Consider the following 16,434-nt stretch of genomic DNA (forward strand, 5'->3'; position numbering starts at 1 on the left):
TAAAAATTTTGCTTTTAGGAGTTCCTGTTGTGGCTCAGTGGGTTAAGAACCCGGCTAGTATCCATGAGGACTCTGGGTTGATCCCTGATTTTGCTCAGTGAGTTAAGGATCCGGCATTGCTGTGAGCTGTGGTGTAGGTCGCAAATGTGGCTCGGATCGGTGTTTCTGTGGCTGTGGCGTAGGTCAGCAGCCATGGCTCCAATTTCATTCCTAGCCTGGGAGCTTCCATATGCCAAAGGCATGGCTCTAAAAGGGGGACTTTTTTTTTTTTTTTTTTTTTTTTTTTGCTTTTTTTGCTTTTTTTGTCTTTTTGGGGCTGCACCTGCAGCGTATGGAGGCTCCCAGGCTAAGAGTCAAATTGGAGCTGCAGCTGTGCAGCTGCTGTCCTACACCACAGCCACAGTCACACCAAATGAGCCTCAGCAGCAGCTGCATCTGCAGCCTACACCACAGTTTACGGCAACTCCGGATCCTTAACCCACTGAGCAAGGTCAGGGATGAATCCTCTCTTCATGGATTTGTTTCCTCTAACTAGTTATGATGGAAACTCCCCTTTTTTGCTTTTAAGCAATAAGAGCAATAATAGGAAAAGAATATTTGCAGATTCTCCCCCATCCCTTAAGTTCTTTACTTAAGTATAATAGACATGTAATAAATAAAAAGCACATAATATAGTATAATTTGATAAGTTTTGACCTAGACACATACACACGTTCATCCATGAAACCATTACCACAATCAAGATAACGAACTTTCCATCACTACATGCCCCGTTGAAGCCCTTCCCTCCCCCTTCTGTCTCTGTCCCTTGCCAGTCCCCAGACAGCCATTATCTGCTTTCTGCTCTATAGATTAGTTTGAATTTTATGGGATTTTATATGAATGAAATCATACAATATGTACTCTTTAATCTGGCTTCTTTTACTCAGCATAATTACTTTGAGATTCATCCATGTTGACTTTATCAACAGTTTATTCCTTTTAAAATTTTAAATAAGACACTGTAAACTAGCTATAATGAAAAAAATAAAAATCATATAAAAAAAGAAAATATTAAAATTTTAAATAAGAAACGGGAACACTGCTTTTTTTTTACTCTGAACTTGGCCCAGGACTTTTGAAGTTACCTACAAAATTGTACATTAACCAACTAATGCCAGTGATGAGTTAATCTATAACTTCATCTGTTAGCTGTTAACATGACCCCCAAGCCTAACCTCCTCTTGACTGTCAGACGCTGATCCTGGGCACACTTTCTGTCAGGGCCAAAACCGAAGCAGGGCTGTGGGCCTTGGGGAACCCATTACTTCTGAGTCTTGGTTGGTCCCTGCTCATTGCCTTATCTCAGTGTAGCATATCTTCATGCTCTCAGGAGGATGGGGCTCTGGGCTTTATGATGGTGTGACCAGCAGAGTAGCAGGGGCTGGGTGCTCCTCTAAAAGCTCTGGCTTCAATCCGTTCTTATTTATCACTTGGAGTTATGCAGATGTCCTAATCCCAGTAGAAGCAACCTGAGCATGTGTGGGGAATTGAGGGACTTCTTCAGTGTTTAGGATTTATTTTTCTTAATTGGTACATTTGAAATTATTTTAATGGATCCTTCTTTTCAAGACTCCATCTCCTTTTGAGGCTAACATACACCTGTCGGGCTAGTGAGCTCGTGACGATCAACCTTCTTCCTTTCACAAGTTGGTTTAAAAAAAAAACTCCTTAAATGCTTGGCTTCAGATTTCTTAGTTTAGGAATGTTCTAGTAAATGATTGGTTAAAATAATATGCAGAGTATTTATATTCTTACTAATAGGTGCTGGTTAAATATATCTCTCAGTTATTTTGGGAGACCTGACATTGGATCTCCCTAAGTTTTTATTTTGTCCGAAAGTAAAACTTGGACATTACAGAACATAATGGACTATAAAGAAGTGGGGGCAGGGCTGACAGGATGCAGTCGGCTCTGAGCTGCACGCCCTCCCTGCTGCCAGCGTGCTCTGACCTCGGGAAGTCACTGCATCCTTTGCAAACCTAGGACGTGGGACTAGGTACTCTTTAATCCCATTCCAGGACCGAGAGGCACTTAATCGATTCACATGGACCATAGCAGAGGTCACTCTTGCCTAAGAGGCCCCCCTTTGTCCCTCTGCATGAGGACTCAGTGACTCTTTGGCTGGGCTGCATTGGCTCCCTGGGATAACAGGCTCTTTCTCCCTTCTGGATTTGATTCACTAGTCCTTCCAATAGTCCAGCCACCTGGAGGGATGCAGTTTGACTCGTTTAGCCTCAAAATGATGCCAGTGGGTCCTCCATGCCTGCCTGATAGTTGAGTGCCTCTTGAATCAACCTCAGCATATTCTGTAATTATCTGCTTGATTTGGGGGTTATGTAGCACTTGCAGTTTTAGCTCTCTCCGCTTACCCACAAACCAGACTGCCAAACTCCCAGATCATAAAACAAAGCGTAAGCACCTGGATCATGACCCAGCTCTTTTCCTGTTCTTCTTTTTGAGACTTCCCCAACAGGAAAGGCTCTGGGTAATTGATAGAGATTATCCCTGATTCCCTTAATGTAACCTTTTTACTCTTTCCTTTTCCTGGGATTAAGCTGTTCCTTTGCAAGAAGTCCTTTTCTTAATGACACAGTCATCGACCTATTATTGACCAAAGGAAGTGATCCAGCCCAGCTCCACCTTTCTGTGGTTCATAGTCTCTTTAGTCTCTTTCATTATAATGACTTTCAAAGTCATTAACTGGCTTTTTCAATTTTCAGCACTATTAAAGGCTATCAAACTATACTTTAAAATTAATCTGCCTTCCTGAAGCAATAATTGCCTATATATCTGTCGTTGGCTCTGAGTGTTCATACCGAAAAGATGTTCTAACATTTGCTGAGAGTTCCGAGGCAGTGCCTGTGCTGAGGTGTGCTGTGCGCAGGACCAGTTAAGGTCTCATGTAAAGTGGGACACATGGGCCCTGCCAGCAGGCACCTTTCTTCCTCCCCGCACCTTGATCTTTTCCTTCCTTCAAGGAGTATTTCTTACGATGTATGTAGGGTCCCTAGTGTGATTACTGGATCTCCTAGATAAAAGGGACTGAATTTCAGGACTGGGTCTGTGCAGCCTTCAATTGTGGCCATTGTGGTAGGCATTCAAGAAATATGTGTTAAAGTCATAAATCCTGGAGACAGTCACTTATAATTATGCTTTTGCATGGAAGGAAGCACCTACTGAGCAGACTGAGCCTTGGGTGGGGGTCAGGGAACTCCTAAAGAAAATTTCAGGAGTTCCCGTCGTGGTGCAGTGATTAACGAATCTGACTAGGAACCATGAGGTTGCAGGCTCTATCCCTGGCCTCACTCAGTGGGTTAAGGATCCACCGTTGCCGTGAGCTGTGGTGTAGGTCGCAGATGCAGCTCGGATCCCGAGTTGCTGTGGCTGTGGTGTAGGCTGGTGGCTACAGCTCCAATTCGACCCCTAGCCTGGGAACCTCCATATGCCATGGGAGTGGCCCAAGAAATTGCAAAAATGACAAAAAAAAAAGAAAAAGAAAATTTCAGTTCATGATCCAAAGGTGTCAGTAAACCATAAGGGCTGCTTGGATGCTGTGGACCAGTTGCTAACCTGTGGGCATGCTGGCTGCTACCAAGGGAAAGGAGAGTCAGTAAACAGTAGTCAGTGTTATATGATGGCCTTGGGAGTGGACTGTAATGCATAATCACAATGCAGCCAGGCATCAACTCTTCCCTTCCTGGGACTAGATGTGTTTGCAGGGTGGGGCCTCACTCAGAACCTCTTGTGTCCAGCTCCTGGCCTGCCTTACCTTCTTCTTTGGTCAGCTTGGTCTCCATAAAGCCCTTCCTGACCACACCAGCCCATAGCATCACTCCATCCAAGCTCATCTATTCCAGACCTGTTGGAAGCATCCTTCAGGGTGGTCCCACACAGTTGGACTCTTGATCCATGTGTTTCCCTTGTGGGTCCAGCTCCATTCCTAAGTCAGGTGATTGCAAGGGCAAGGGCTCACCCCTAGGTGAGCAGGGCATGATGGGACCGTGAATCCAGGAGCAAGAAGTGTTGTTAATACAGGTCTGCCCCAGGCATCTTTCTCTGCTTGAGGAAGGCTAGCCTGGTGCCTTTTCAGTTTTTCTCCTTCCCCTTCGTCATCACCACCATTGTGATGGCTATTTATTGAGCACCAAGCCTGGAATGCACTTGGGAAAAATTTCAACATGGCCTTCAGCTTGTTGGTTTGCAGACATGGGATCATAAGGCTTGTTCTTTGAATTAGGCACTAAAATATGGCCTTTCTGGGTTTAGCTCATATTATGTTTTCTAGCCAAACCCATGATCTCAGCTGCTGCAGCCAGTACCTCCTCACGACACCCACAGTCCCTGTCACTAGAATTGCTCCTAGTGGCAGAGGCTGTCAGGACTTATTGCAGAGAAGTGGACAATAGTTGGGCAGTTGACATCCAAGTTCTAGGACTTGGTTAACTCAGCTCAGAATTTGAAGGTTTCATTCAAGAAAGTGTGTGTTTTGTGAAGAAAATAGGACTTAAACTTGAAAAATTGCGTCCTTGAGATTCTTGCCTTTCAAAAATTGTATCATTCCTATTATCACAGAAGATTCTTCTGGAACTTGCAATCTATTGCTCTGTCCTGTCGGGGGGGTAGAGGCCCCTGGACCCAGGGAGCCAGAAAGACCTCTGCCGTGAACCCGAAAACTTGCCCTGTATGGGATGGATAGTGTTCTTGTGCCCACTGCCCCTCCCCCCAGCATGTGTACCCCTTGGCATTTGCTGCCTGCCCAGGACTGGGCGACCAGAGGATGCCTGGGACAGCCACTCCTGAGACCTTTGACCACAAGGGCCCCAGGCTTCTGCTTTTTGGGGTATCATTTGCACAGAGAGATAGCACAAGAAGTTCAGTTGTTTATTGCCTGGAAGCACTTTTTTCTGAGAGTTTTCCATAACTCTCAGAGTTAGAATAGCCTCAGTGGGTTTCTAGGAAGCAAACAGTGTTACTGAGAATGGAATCTGGCAGTTGCGGGAGGGGTGGAACACAGGGAGGATGAGTTGGTGTTAAGACTCTTCTGACCTCCTCAGGTCTTAGTCATCTGGTTCCCTATCTGGGTTGTGCCCAGGACTCCACCCAGGAGCTTTCCAACCTGCAGAGGCCAAGTCCACCTCCAACCCAGTGCCCCTCAATCTCCAGGGAGGGCTCTACACCTGTTTTTTTTTTTTTTTTTTTTTTTTTGGTCTTTTTGCTATTTCTTGGGCCGCTCTCGCGGCATATGGAGGTTCCCAGGCTAGGGGTCGAATCGGAGCTGTAGCCACCGGCCTACGCCAGAGCCACAGCAACGCGGGATCCGAGCCACATCTGCAACCTACACCACAGCTCACGGCAACGCCGGATCCTTAACCCACTGAGCAAGGGCAGGGACCGAACCCGCAACCTCATGGTTCCTAGTCGGATTCGTTAACCACTGCGCCACGACGGGAACTCCACTACACCTGTATTTTTAAAAAGCTCCCAGGACCTTCCACCATGCCACTGGGCCGACAGCTACTGACCACCTTCTGCCAGTTTTGTGGCAGAAGCATCATTTCATGCCCTAAACCATGAGGTCCTGTGCATTTATGCTGAGCAGCAGCCACATCATCTCCCAGAAGCCTTCTGAAGGTAGAGGCACCACGAGTCCTGAGTGCCGCCACTCTGTGTGGGAGCTGGACCTGCAGGAAGGTTCAGACAGGGCACCTCAGCTCTCTTTCCTGGAGAGGAGAGCATCCCTGTGTGCAGAGGGGCAAGGAAAGAAAGGCCAGGCACCCAGAGGAGACCCACATAGCACATGTGCTGCATTAAGGTGCAGACAATGCTTGAGTACTGATCTCATGCCAGGCATGTCTTCTAGGCTTCCGACAACTGATCGGAGAACCCGTCCTGTTAGCATTATGCCCATTGTACAGGTGAGCAAATGGAAGCAGAGAAAGAGCAGCACATCCCAGAGCAGTCAGAACTGGTACAGGCAGCCTGAGGTGACAGCTCCTCCCCCTGCCCTTCCCCCATGGCAGTGGGTTGGCCCGCCCATTCACAGGTCACCTACTGGTTGTGCTCTTCCTCAAGTCCTCCATGTTTGGGGGTGTCATCACACTGCACCCAAATAAGAATAGCAGGGTTGAGGGGGACCTGGCAGCTCTGCCCAGAAAAAGGGTGGGGGAGATTTGGCTCTGTTGCTCTTATAAATATGATTTTGGTATGAAGTTAAAAGAAAATGAAAGTATCTTTTTTTTTTTTTTCCTTTTTTTAGGGCCACACCCGCAGCATATGGAAGTTCCCAGGCTAGGGGTCAAATCAGAGCTGCAGCTGCCGGCCTACACCACAGCCACAGCCATGCAGGATCTGAGCCATGTCTGTGACCTGCACCCCAGCTTACAGCAACACTGGACCCCAGACCCACTGAGCAAGGCCAGGAATCGAACCTGCATCCTCATGAATGCTAGTCAGGTTCGTTTCTACTGTACCACAACGGGAACTCCAAAACTATCATTCTTAAATGCTGCTAATACAAGTCACAGATACAAGGGATCAATATAGTGGGGCACACAGGGGACCATTTTTAAACAACCCCGCTAGATCCTTAAGAAGTATGTTTACTGCATGAAAGTTGTTCTGTTTGTGAACTTGCATTGGCTAAACCGCAATGGATATAACCCCTCTGAATGAAATAGCTTCTGACAAAACAGACATGAGCATTCAAAGCAGCTAACCTTGTACAAAAGTAGAACTTTCCAGCCTGCCACCCCTCCTTATGTTGACTAGATGAGCTGCATGACATTTGCAAAGGGAGTTTTAAAGATGGAGGGAGTCCAAATGGGTTAGGATAAGAGATATTTGGAATTTCCTTGTGGGATTGGGAAATACAATACTTATAAAGCTATTAATGGACTACTTGGGTTTCACCATTCATATTTATACATGTGCACACATCTCCATCGTGCTGGATTTCTGGACACCCCTAGGATAACATGAGTATTTCTCGAGCTTGTCAGCTCTCTACTACATTGTGACTCCTGAGCCTCCAGCTGTACAGTGCGAATCAGCACCACCTCACTTGCAGGCTTGCTGTGCAGATTCAGTGCCCTTTGAAAGCTCTCATTGCCTTACCTGTATCATAGCTACTTTCCTAACCTCTCCCGCTTGAAGTCTGGTGCTTTGGGGCAATATTGTTCCAAGACCAGTCAAGGGAGGAGTTGCTCTAAGGCCCTGCTTCTAAAGCTTCTGGCCACCTGGTGATGAGTCCAAGAGGAAACCTCCCTCTGAATCATTTCAGGGATCCCAGGATTCTCCCCAGTGACCCTGTGCTGGCGTCTAGGACCTTGCAGACCACACTGGAAGCACACACCTCTTCCCAGAGAGGGTAGACCTTGACCTTGAGGCTGGGGTGTTCACTGGCATGTGTACAAGCCTTTTCCCCCACCCCCGCCCTTGAAATGCACATGGACCAGGGGTTAGCTTTCTCCACACTGATACATTCTGACAGAAGTTAGAGACATCTCATTTGGAACCTGACCTCTCAGGTCTTTATGAAGGTGTATATGTCAAGATAGAGGACAGCATCTATTTTATTTAATGGTTTGTTAGCTCTTATCCCAAGCCCCACAAACCTGGGACAAAGAGCAAGCCTGCTCTGGGCATGCAAAAATAATTTCATCCCGATTCCCTTCTTCTTAACAAAAACAAGCAAATCATGTAATCAAAAATAATCCTTGCTCCCGCTCACCCCAATCAGTTTACCACCTGATTCAGGAATTCTCTAACATGTTTCTTTGCCTCATCATAAGTTTTGCCTGGGCTGCTGGTTCGGTAGCTTCTGGACCTACACAAGTCCAGGTAGACCAGGAGAGGCCCTGAAATGTGCATCTGACAGGCATCCCGGAGGCTTCGTGCACTTTGAGGCTCAGTGGTACTCAGCCCTACCTGAATTTTAAAAGTAACTGGGAAACTTTGGGGAAAACACTGCCACGGGGGTTCTTTTCCACATAGACGCAATAGGCATCTCCAGGAGCAGGGCCCAGGCAGGCCTATTTTTTAAATTTCCCCAGTTGCGTCCCCAGTGGGCCAAGGTTGAGAACCAAGTCCACTCTGCCTGCTGGCTCCAGCAGCCCAGAGCTCAGCCCTCACCAAGAGCCTGTCCTCCACTCTCCTGGTGGAAGGGAGGTGTAGGATCTTCAGACTGCAGGCACTGTTGTTCCTTGTTAAGCCTGATTCCGCCACCTAATTAACACTTGTTTATATTAAACAAGTGTTAGCTGCCATATGCAGAGAAGGGGGTGGTCCTTTTTGAAGTTTCTAGTTGCAGACTTTATAAGATCTGGCCAGAAGTGGGACTTCTGGAAACTCAGCCCGATAGCAGCTAACAAGTTCTTCCAGAAGTTTCTCTTGCAGGCACAGACATCTCACGAAACAACCCAACTGCCAATGTTTTTCCATAACACCCAACACCCCTTGACCCAGCAGTGGCGATGGTGCAGAGGGTGTGGACTGCTTCCTGGGTTTTGGTGCTCCTTGTCAGGTGTTAAAACAAAGAAGATCATTGTGTTTCTTGGAACCGGTCTAAATGTCTATGTTTAAGATTAGGATCTAGGGAAATGCATTTCCGTTTGAGACCCAGTATTTTTTGATTGTGAAGGACACCAACCTGGGCAATGGCGCCGTGACACCGCCGCGGCCTCCAGCCTCTTCTGCCGGTTCCTTTAATTAGAAGAAATTAAGTGGGGCTGCTACATATTTTGAGAATAAATAACACTATTTAAACTTAGGCAGCCTTAACCACTAACTTAACCGCTGAATTCTCGCTGCTACATGTCTCCTAAATAGATCAGCATAATCTTAACTAGGACTTAAAATGCATCATCTCCGTTCCGGAGCTCAGAACCAGCAGCCGACAGGAGCCTTTGGAGGCTTAATGACTTTAATTATGGCGAGAAATACCTTCTCCCGGTGGGGAGGGGCGCGGCCGGCGGCCCGGGTCAGAGAAGGCCGGATGGGAGCCGCCCCCAAGGCCGGCCCCACTGGGCAGGGGGAGGGCCGGGGGTGTGGGGAAGCCGAGGGGGAGGGACACTGGGGGGGAGGCCGCCAGGCCTCGGAGTTCTGAGCCGTGTTTGTGGCTTCGGCGCTTTGATCTCCCGCCAGGGAAACCTGGAAGGTCAGGCCGGGCTGCAGCCAAGCCCCGGAGCGAGGAACCGGGCGGAGCGGGCAAGGGCTGCTCCAGCTGCCAGCCACCCGCCTCCTCCCTACCCTCCCCCCCGCCCCCGCCCCAAGCGAGCCCGTCTGCCCACCCAGCGCCCCAACTCCCCACCTGGTCACCTCCCCTCCGTTAAGGCCGTTTTGTGTGTTCATCTCCTTTAGGGGGATGGAGTCGGGGTTCCAAGTCATGACAGTAAACAAGCCAAATGCCCTACAAGTTTAGTTGGTTAAGTCATATTTATTGTGTATACTGTGAAAGAAACCTGGTTATTTTTTAAGCTGCGTCCCTCCCCCTTCCGCCCCCTCCTCTCTAAATTCCCCTGGAGCAGCAGGTGATTCCCTGGATGAATTGTGCATGTTAGGGTCTTTTCCTTGCCCCTTCTGATGCCTGCCCCCTCGCCACCGGGATTTTCTCACCGGTTACCCCTGTGCTCTGGTGTGTGACCTCATTTCCTATGGAATGAAAGGTTTCTGTAGGAAAACAGGGCACTTGGTGAGACGGGCCTTGCAAGCCCCCTTGCCTGGCAAGCATGTCCCCTGTCGTGCAGTGACTCATGCTTCAGGGAACAGCAGCTGACCAGAATACTCAAGAGCCCGGTGCCTGGGTGGTCACTACTGAATGAAGAACACCAGGAGGAGGAAAGGAAAAAGTGAGGAGGGCAGGTTTAAAATCCACTTTGTGGCCTCCAGAAGGAGGGGCATCAAGGGACCCAGGGGGCTCCGGCTTGTCTGCACTGGGTAGGACCAGCCAAGAGAGACTGGGCATCAGGCGGGGTGTCTCTGGGTCTGGCTGCTCTGCCTCTGCCATGTGAGAGGCAATGGCAGCATCAGCAGGGCTTGTGGCTGTCACTCTGCATTGCTAGTGGCAGTGCACTTGAGGCTCAGACCTTGTGTGGATGTGCCTCATAAGCCATGCTTTTGGTCTTTTGTTGCTCTACCTGAGGCCACCTTTGAAGCTGGAGTTTAGAATCTGCGGCCAGTTCCCCGTATCTTCACAACAGGTTGAGGGTGGTAGGCGAGCCAGTGTCCACACACTGTCCCATATTGCAGTGCAGGCCACCTTTTTCCATCAGTCTTTAAGGCTGAAGAAAAGCCGTTTCCCTAAGTGATAATTGGAAAACCATAAAAATCTATCTCCCACCATCTGTCCCTGTGGATATGTCTGAAGGGGGTCACTTGGTCGGCTTTCTTTTGCAGAGAGTTCCCAGGAGGCTTGTGTTCCTCCCTAGAGTAGAAAGGGCAGACTCCGCACCGCGCAGGCTTGTTTTCTGAGAGCTCTGATATTAGATGTGCTCACAAGAGGCTGGGGCCAGGTAAAGGACCCAACAAGGCAGGGCCACTTTCCGTAGCTGGGGCTCAAGTGGCCCAAAGATAATAATTCTTGCGTTAGAATCAACCAGTAAAAGGCCCATCAGCAAGCACTTCAGCAGAAGACATGCGTGCAAACCATGAACGTGTGCAATGCAGAGCATCTTCAGTTCCAAGAAGCTCTGGTAGAGAGTGGACCTTCCTCAGTTCAAGAGACAATGGGAACAAGAGATCGGATGGCCTGGAGCGCAGTACAGCCTGTGCTCGGAGAGGCAGGGCCCATGGGGTTTGCTGCTAACCCCAAGGGCAAAAGCTGAGGCTTTCGGGGTTAATCAACTACAACAGTTCTTGGCCATTTACCCTGTGCCAGGCTCTTTGCTGGATTCTGGGAATTCAGCAGGAAAGAAGTCTGAGGGCTTGGCTGCCCTCTAGTGAGGGAGGCACTTTAAGTAAACAATTACAGTGTGATGTCATGAGCAGAGTCAGGCTGCAGGCATTGACAATGTGGAGGAATGACACCTAAGCCAGTGAAAGTGGAGGAGGTAGAGGCTCCTGTTCGAGGGTAGCATGTTCGGCGGGTGGTCAGGGCCCTGGTGGTGGCTCAGCTTGGCCAGGCTCTGGGGTTGAAGTGCTGAGTTTGTGATAAGCCGGGCAAGTCAAGTCACATCTTATTCTAGGAGCAGTACAGAGTCATCCAGGGAGAGGTGGGACAAGTCAGATCTGTGCTTTAGAAAAGTCCCTCTTAAGCTGAATGGAGACCGTGCTGGGAGCAGACAGGATGGGCTAGGGAGAGGGTTGTAATTCACTTGAGAAGTCTGGTGTCCTATACAGGGTGGCAGCAGTGGGGATGGAGAAACAGTGGATGGATACTGAAGATGGAGTCTGCAAAACTTGGTAAGCAGTTGAGTGTAGGGGTGAGGACAAAGGGGTGTGTTTCGGCTTGGCCCGTGGGGGGCACCAGTGGGAATAGGAAGGTAAGAACCTATGTCGGCCTGAGCAAGAAATGACCCACAGCTTTCTGGGGCAGTGAGCTCTGCTCCAGGAATAGCTGCCCAAGGAGTCTGGGTACCAAACTGAAGCAGAATGCTGATGCCAAGTCATGGGAATGAAGCCCCAGGACTCTGGTGCCATTTTGGATTCTCTGCAGTCATGGTGTCTGCCACTTTGGGTCACACTGCTATCAGTGTGTCAGAGGAGGGCTGCATGGGAGCACTCTCTGTGAGTAAGAAAGGAAGAGACCTCAGCACCTCCACCTTGCTCCTTGCTCCACAAGATCTCCTCCCCCAGGACAGCAGCACGTGTGTGGAGACCTACACTTCTAGAAGTTTCTGGCACACAGTTGGCCCTCTTAAGTCGTTTCCAGATTGAATTGTATACAAGTGACCCTTGACCAACCCAGGTTTGAACGGCGCAGGTCCACCTCTACCCGGGTTTTTTTCAATAACAAACACTGCAGTGCTGCCCACACCAGCTGGTTGAATCTGTGGATATGGAGGAATGAAGTATGCAGAGGCCGACTCTGAGTTTATGTGGATTTGCTTTCCGCTGTGCAGAGAGTCAGCACCCTAACCCCTACGGTGTTCAAGGGTCAGCTGGAACCCAGTGTTTTCATACCAGTCACCATCTCGTTTAAACTGCAGTGTGTGCTCCTTTGTAACTCTTTTCCAGATCAAAACACAGTTCTCTGGCACATCCCTTGTACCTGAGACTCCTCTCTCCTGAGCACACTGTGGGCCATGGAGCCCCGGGTCCCAGATGTCTCCCGTGGAAGGGAAGGTGCTGACAGAAGTTGCTGCAAAGAGGGTCCTGTGTTCAGAAAACCTGGGGATACTGGGTAGATAAGAGCACAGGCGGCATTTCTCAAAAGACACTGACCAAGCAAATCTCTCACCCCCTGATACCTGACTCCAGAGACATGGGGGAAGTGATACCATGTTGGCAATTTCTCACTCATTGGCCCTCAGAACAAGGCGCTCAGATCATTCCTTAAGGACTACCCTAGCCTTCTCAGAGAGACCTGTGCCCACATTGCTGGCAGAATGTACACTGAGGACAGTGGCTGGCCACCATTCTACTCACCGCATGTATCCTCCAGGCCTAGTGTACATAGTAACTTGCTAATTACTACTGTTGGGTAAATAAATTAATAAATGGCCCTACTAATAGAATTAAACTCTGCTGCCGCCTACTATGTTAATTTGTTGAGTGTGGGCCGTGCCCCGTGAGGCTTTATGGGGCACAGACACCTGTCAGTAAGAGGTGCCTCCTGGCTCCAGTATCTTCTGGGACAGGTTAGCCGAGCACCCAGCCAAGGCACTTACTGTGAGAGGTTGGTGCCATCTGACTCAGTGGGACCACTTGTAGCCATATAAAGGATAGATGTTACCAGAATGTGAGTACAAGAGTATCCGTAGAGTTCATAAATCATAATACCATACAGTTCATAATATCTGTACAGTTCATAATAAAGTGAAGAAATCCCCTAAATGCCTGTCAGAGGGAGAGTCTTAAGCACCATATTATAACAGAAAGAATTGACTGACAATGCAAGCAGAGCTTTTGAAAGAGGTACTGTCTTTATTTCCTAACTTTCTCAAATATGGAAAGAAATTGTAAGGACTGGGGTATAAGCATCCATTCAATAAGTAGCTGTTATAGGGAGTTCCCATCGTGGCTCAGCAGATAGGAATCTGACTAGGATCCATGAGGACGCAGGTTTGGTCCCTGGCCTCGCTCAGTGGGTTAAGGATCTGTCGTTGCTGTGAGCTTTGGTGTAGGTTGTAGACGCATCTCGGATCCTGAGTTGCTATGGCCGTGGCATAGGCTGGTAGCTGTAGCTCATGGAGGTTCCCAGGCTAGCTCATAATTCGACCCCTAACCTGGGAACCTCCATATGCCGCAGGTGTGGCCCTAAAAAGCAAAATATAATAAAATACTAAAGATGGCCACACTTTCAGGGAAAATACACCATACAAAGTAGTAATCAGCAGAGGAGAAATCTTTATAGGTGTAGAGAGAGAGCTAAGAGCTCCTTTTGATTAAAGAGAAGGGCTTATCTGTCTTAGGAGAGGCTTTGCACGTGAACTTGACCTTGAAGAATCAGTAGGCTTGTAAGATCAGCTCATTCTAGTTCACTCTGGAAATCTTTATGCACATGAAGTATACTGCAGAGGGTGACTCTCAGACTGCTGCCTCCTAGCCAGTTCACCGTGGCCCCTTTATCCAGAAGTTAAATTTGTTGACTAATTTGTCTTTTATTGTCTATGTCATCCTATCTTGTCATTACTGCAAATAAATTCAGTTGAATGGGATTATAAGGAGGGGCATCAAAATCCTATGTCCTAGGTGGATTGTATTAAGATTCTTTTTTTTTTAATTACTGAATGAATTTTTATTACATTTATAGTTGTACAGCACTCATCATAACCCACTTTACAGCATTTCCATCCCAAACCCCCAGCACATCCCCCCCACCTGAATTAAGATTCTTAGTTATCTCCATATCCTTTGGCTTTGGGCCTCCATCCTAAGAAAATTGGAAATGTAAGCCAAGATTCATTCAACATGGCATTAATTATAAGAATAAAAAAAAATGCAATAGCCCAAATATCAAAAAGATATGAGTGCATAGAGTATGTGAAGGGATATATCGCAGCCTTAAACAGATTAACAAATGGAAGCTCCTTGGAAGCTTATAAGTACAGAAAAACCAGAATGTGAGATTATATTCAGTAGAGGCCACACACACACAAAGTCTGCTTGAAGTCTTCCTATCAGCACTAACAGTCCAGCTTCCTTGGTTATCCTCTGGTCAGGCATTTGGGACAAAGATTTTTGAACATCTTTTGGGTTGTTTCCCACTAAATTTGTACTCTGTTGAAGTCTTCCTACCCTAAAGATTGGGCACTGGGGATGCCACATCCAATGCTTGACAAAAAAAAAAAAAAAAAAAAAAAAAAAAACAGAAAAATAACAGGGAGGGAGATGGAGTCTGTTCCCCAGGGCTCTGTGGAGTAGGTATGGGGGGGGACCAAGCCCCAAGTCTGGGCATGTGTACACACTGGAGGGAGCACCAGGTCCATTCCTGATGGGAATTCCTGAATTTAATTGAAACCCAAGCAGACTGTAGGCTTAGGTTTTCTCACCCACAAAGTGGTAATGGGACTGTGGTCAGAATGTCCCCTTGCCTCCAGAAATTCAATGTTGAAGCATATTGATAGAAGCACTTCCTTAGGGGAAAAACACATCCGTGTTCGAAATCAGGAACCCAAAGTGCTGTCCCAGCCCAGGCTTGCTTTCATTTAGAATAAACGTTTACTGAATAACTGTGGGAGTCTTACATTGTAGTCAGTGCCGACCACATAAGATCCTGTCTCTAGGGCTTGAAATTGTGTACTTCGTAAGCAGTGAGTATGCAGATGTTTTGCACTTTTGTTACTTGTCTGGGTGGCTGTGGGCATGGTCTAGCCTCAGGTCTTGCAGCCCTGGAAAGGTAAATAAAGGGCCGTGACAGCATTTATTCCACATTCCGCTGAGGGGCTGCTGGTCACCTGCTGGCTGGAGCAGACCTGCCCTGGCCTGATGGAAGCAGCAGCAGTGCTAAAGGATGGGAAACACCCGAGTGAGTGGGGGCAGGGAAGGGCGCACAGAGGTCAGTGAGCTTTGTGGAAGAAAATGACCCCACCTGGCCTCGAACTTTCTCACTGGGCCATCCATCCTGTCCTCTCTTGCTGAAGGAGGTGACAGCCGTTGCAGCTCTTTCTGCATCTCTCTGGACAGTCCCTTGCCTTCTTGAGTGGCCAGGATTGGGAACTAGAAGGCACCCTAGTCATCATGACACATGCTTCTTTCTCCTTTTAAAGGTGGGGAGACAGGCTGAGGCCCAAAGAGATTTGGTGACTCGCTCCCAGGAGTCCCTCCTGATGCAGTGTGCTGGCAATGGAACGGGTGGGATGGTCAAGCGGCAGAGCCACTAAAGACGCTAAATCTCATCGAGAAGGAGTCCCCAGCAGAACAAGAACAGCTTCTGCAACACAGCATTCAGAAGCCTGAGCTGGCTAAGTTGCAGAGAACTTTGCTATATCCCCAAGGATTTGCTGCTTGCTTAGTACAAAGAACAGGGTGTTGTCTCATAAAAGCTGTGGGATAAGACTGCCCTCTAGTGGGCTGAGGGCACCATTGAACTGGCCACATTCTGGCCTAAGGCTCAGTTGCTTTCATCCAAGTGGAGTGATTCTTTTTTTTTTTTTTTTTTTTTTTTTTTTTTGTATTTTTAGGGCTGAACCTGCGGCATATGGAGGTTCCCAGGCTAGGGGTCTAATCGGAGCTACAGCTGCCGGCCTACGCCAGAGCCACAGCAATGCCAGATTCGAGCCGCATCTGCGACCTACACCACAGCTTACTTAACCCACTGAGTGAGGCCAGGGATTGAACCTGCAACCTCATGGTTCCTAGTCAGATTCGTTTCCTCTGCACCACAAGGGGAACACCTGGAGTGATTCTTTCTGTGGAAGGAATTCAGACTCTATTTTTTTCTCAAGCTCTCTGGCCCATGGAAACTTTCTTGATCTCTGAGTACCAGCTAATATTTGCCCATTTTATAAGAAATTTGATTTTTGTTTTGATTTTCCCCCATTTTAGAGATGTCTTGCTTTCCTAACAAGATTCAGGTTCCTAAAAGCAAGGGCTCTCTTATGTCTTATTCTTCCTCAGCTTCTACCCTGTTGTCCACTCAGCTGGACATGAAATTAGAAGGTTCACTCGGGATGGAAAGGAATCCATTCCTCCAAAAAAGAATCCCACCACTTTTCATTTGTTCTTAAAATATTTTAATCTCATCTCTGATCAGAAGTTCCTCAAGTATTAAGGATCCAGCGTTGCCATGAGCTG

General features: G+C 48.0%; 1 protein-coding gene across 1 annotated transcript in view; it reads left to right on the top strand.

The window, feature by feature from the left end:
- Nucleotides 1–16,434, top strand: part of ZNRF3 (zinc and ring finger 3) — a 149,347-nt gene that overhangs the window by 119,013 nt on the left and 13,900 nt on the right.

Source organism: Sus scrofa, chromosome 14, assembly GCF_054392235.1.
Source record: "Sus scrofa isolate SSC_HxYL_T2T_F1_AM1 chromosome 14, Sscrofa_HxYL_maternal_Yorkshire_Landrace_v2.0, whole genome shotgun sequence".
In the NCBI taxonomy this organism is placed as follows: domain Eukaryota; kingdom Metazoa; phylum Chordata; class Mammalia; order Artiodactyla; family Suidae; genus Sus; species Sus scrofa.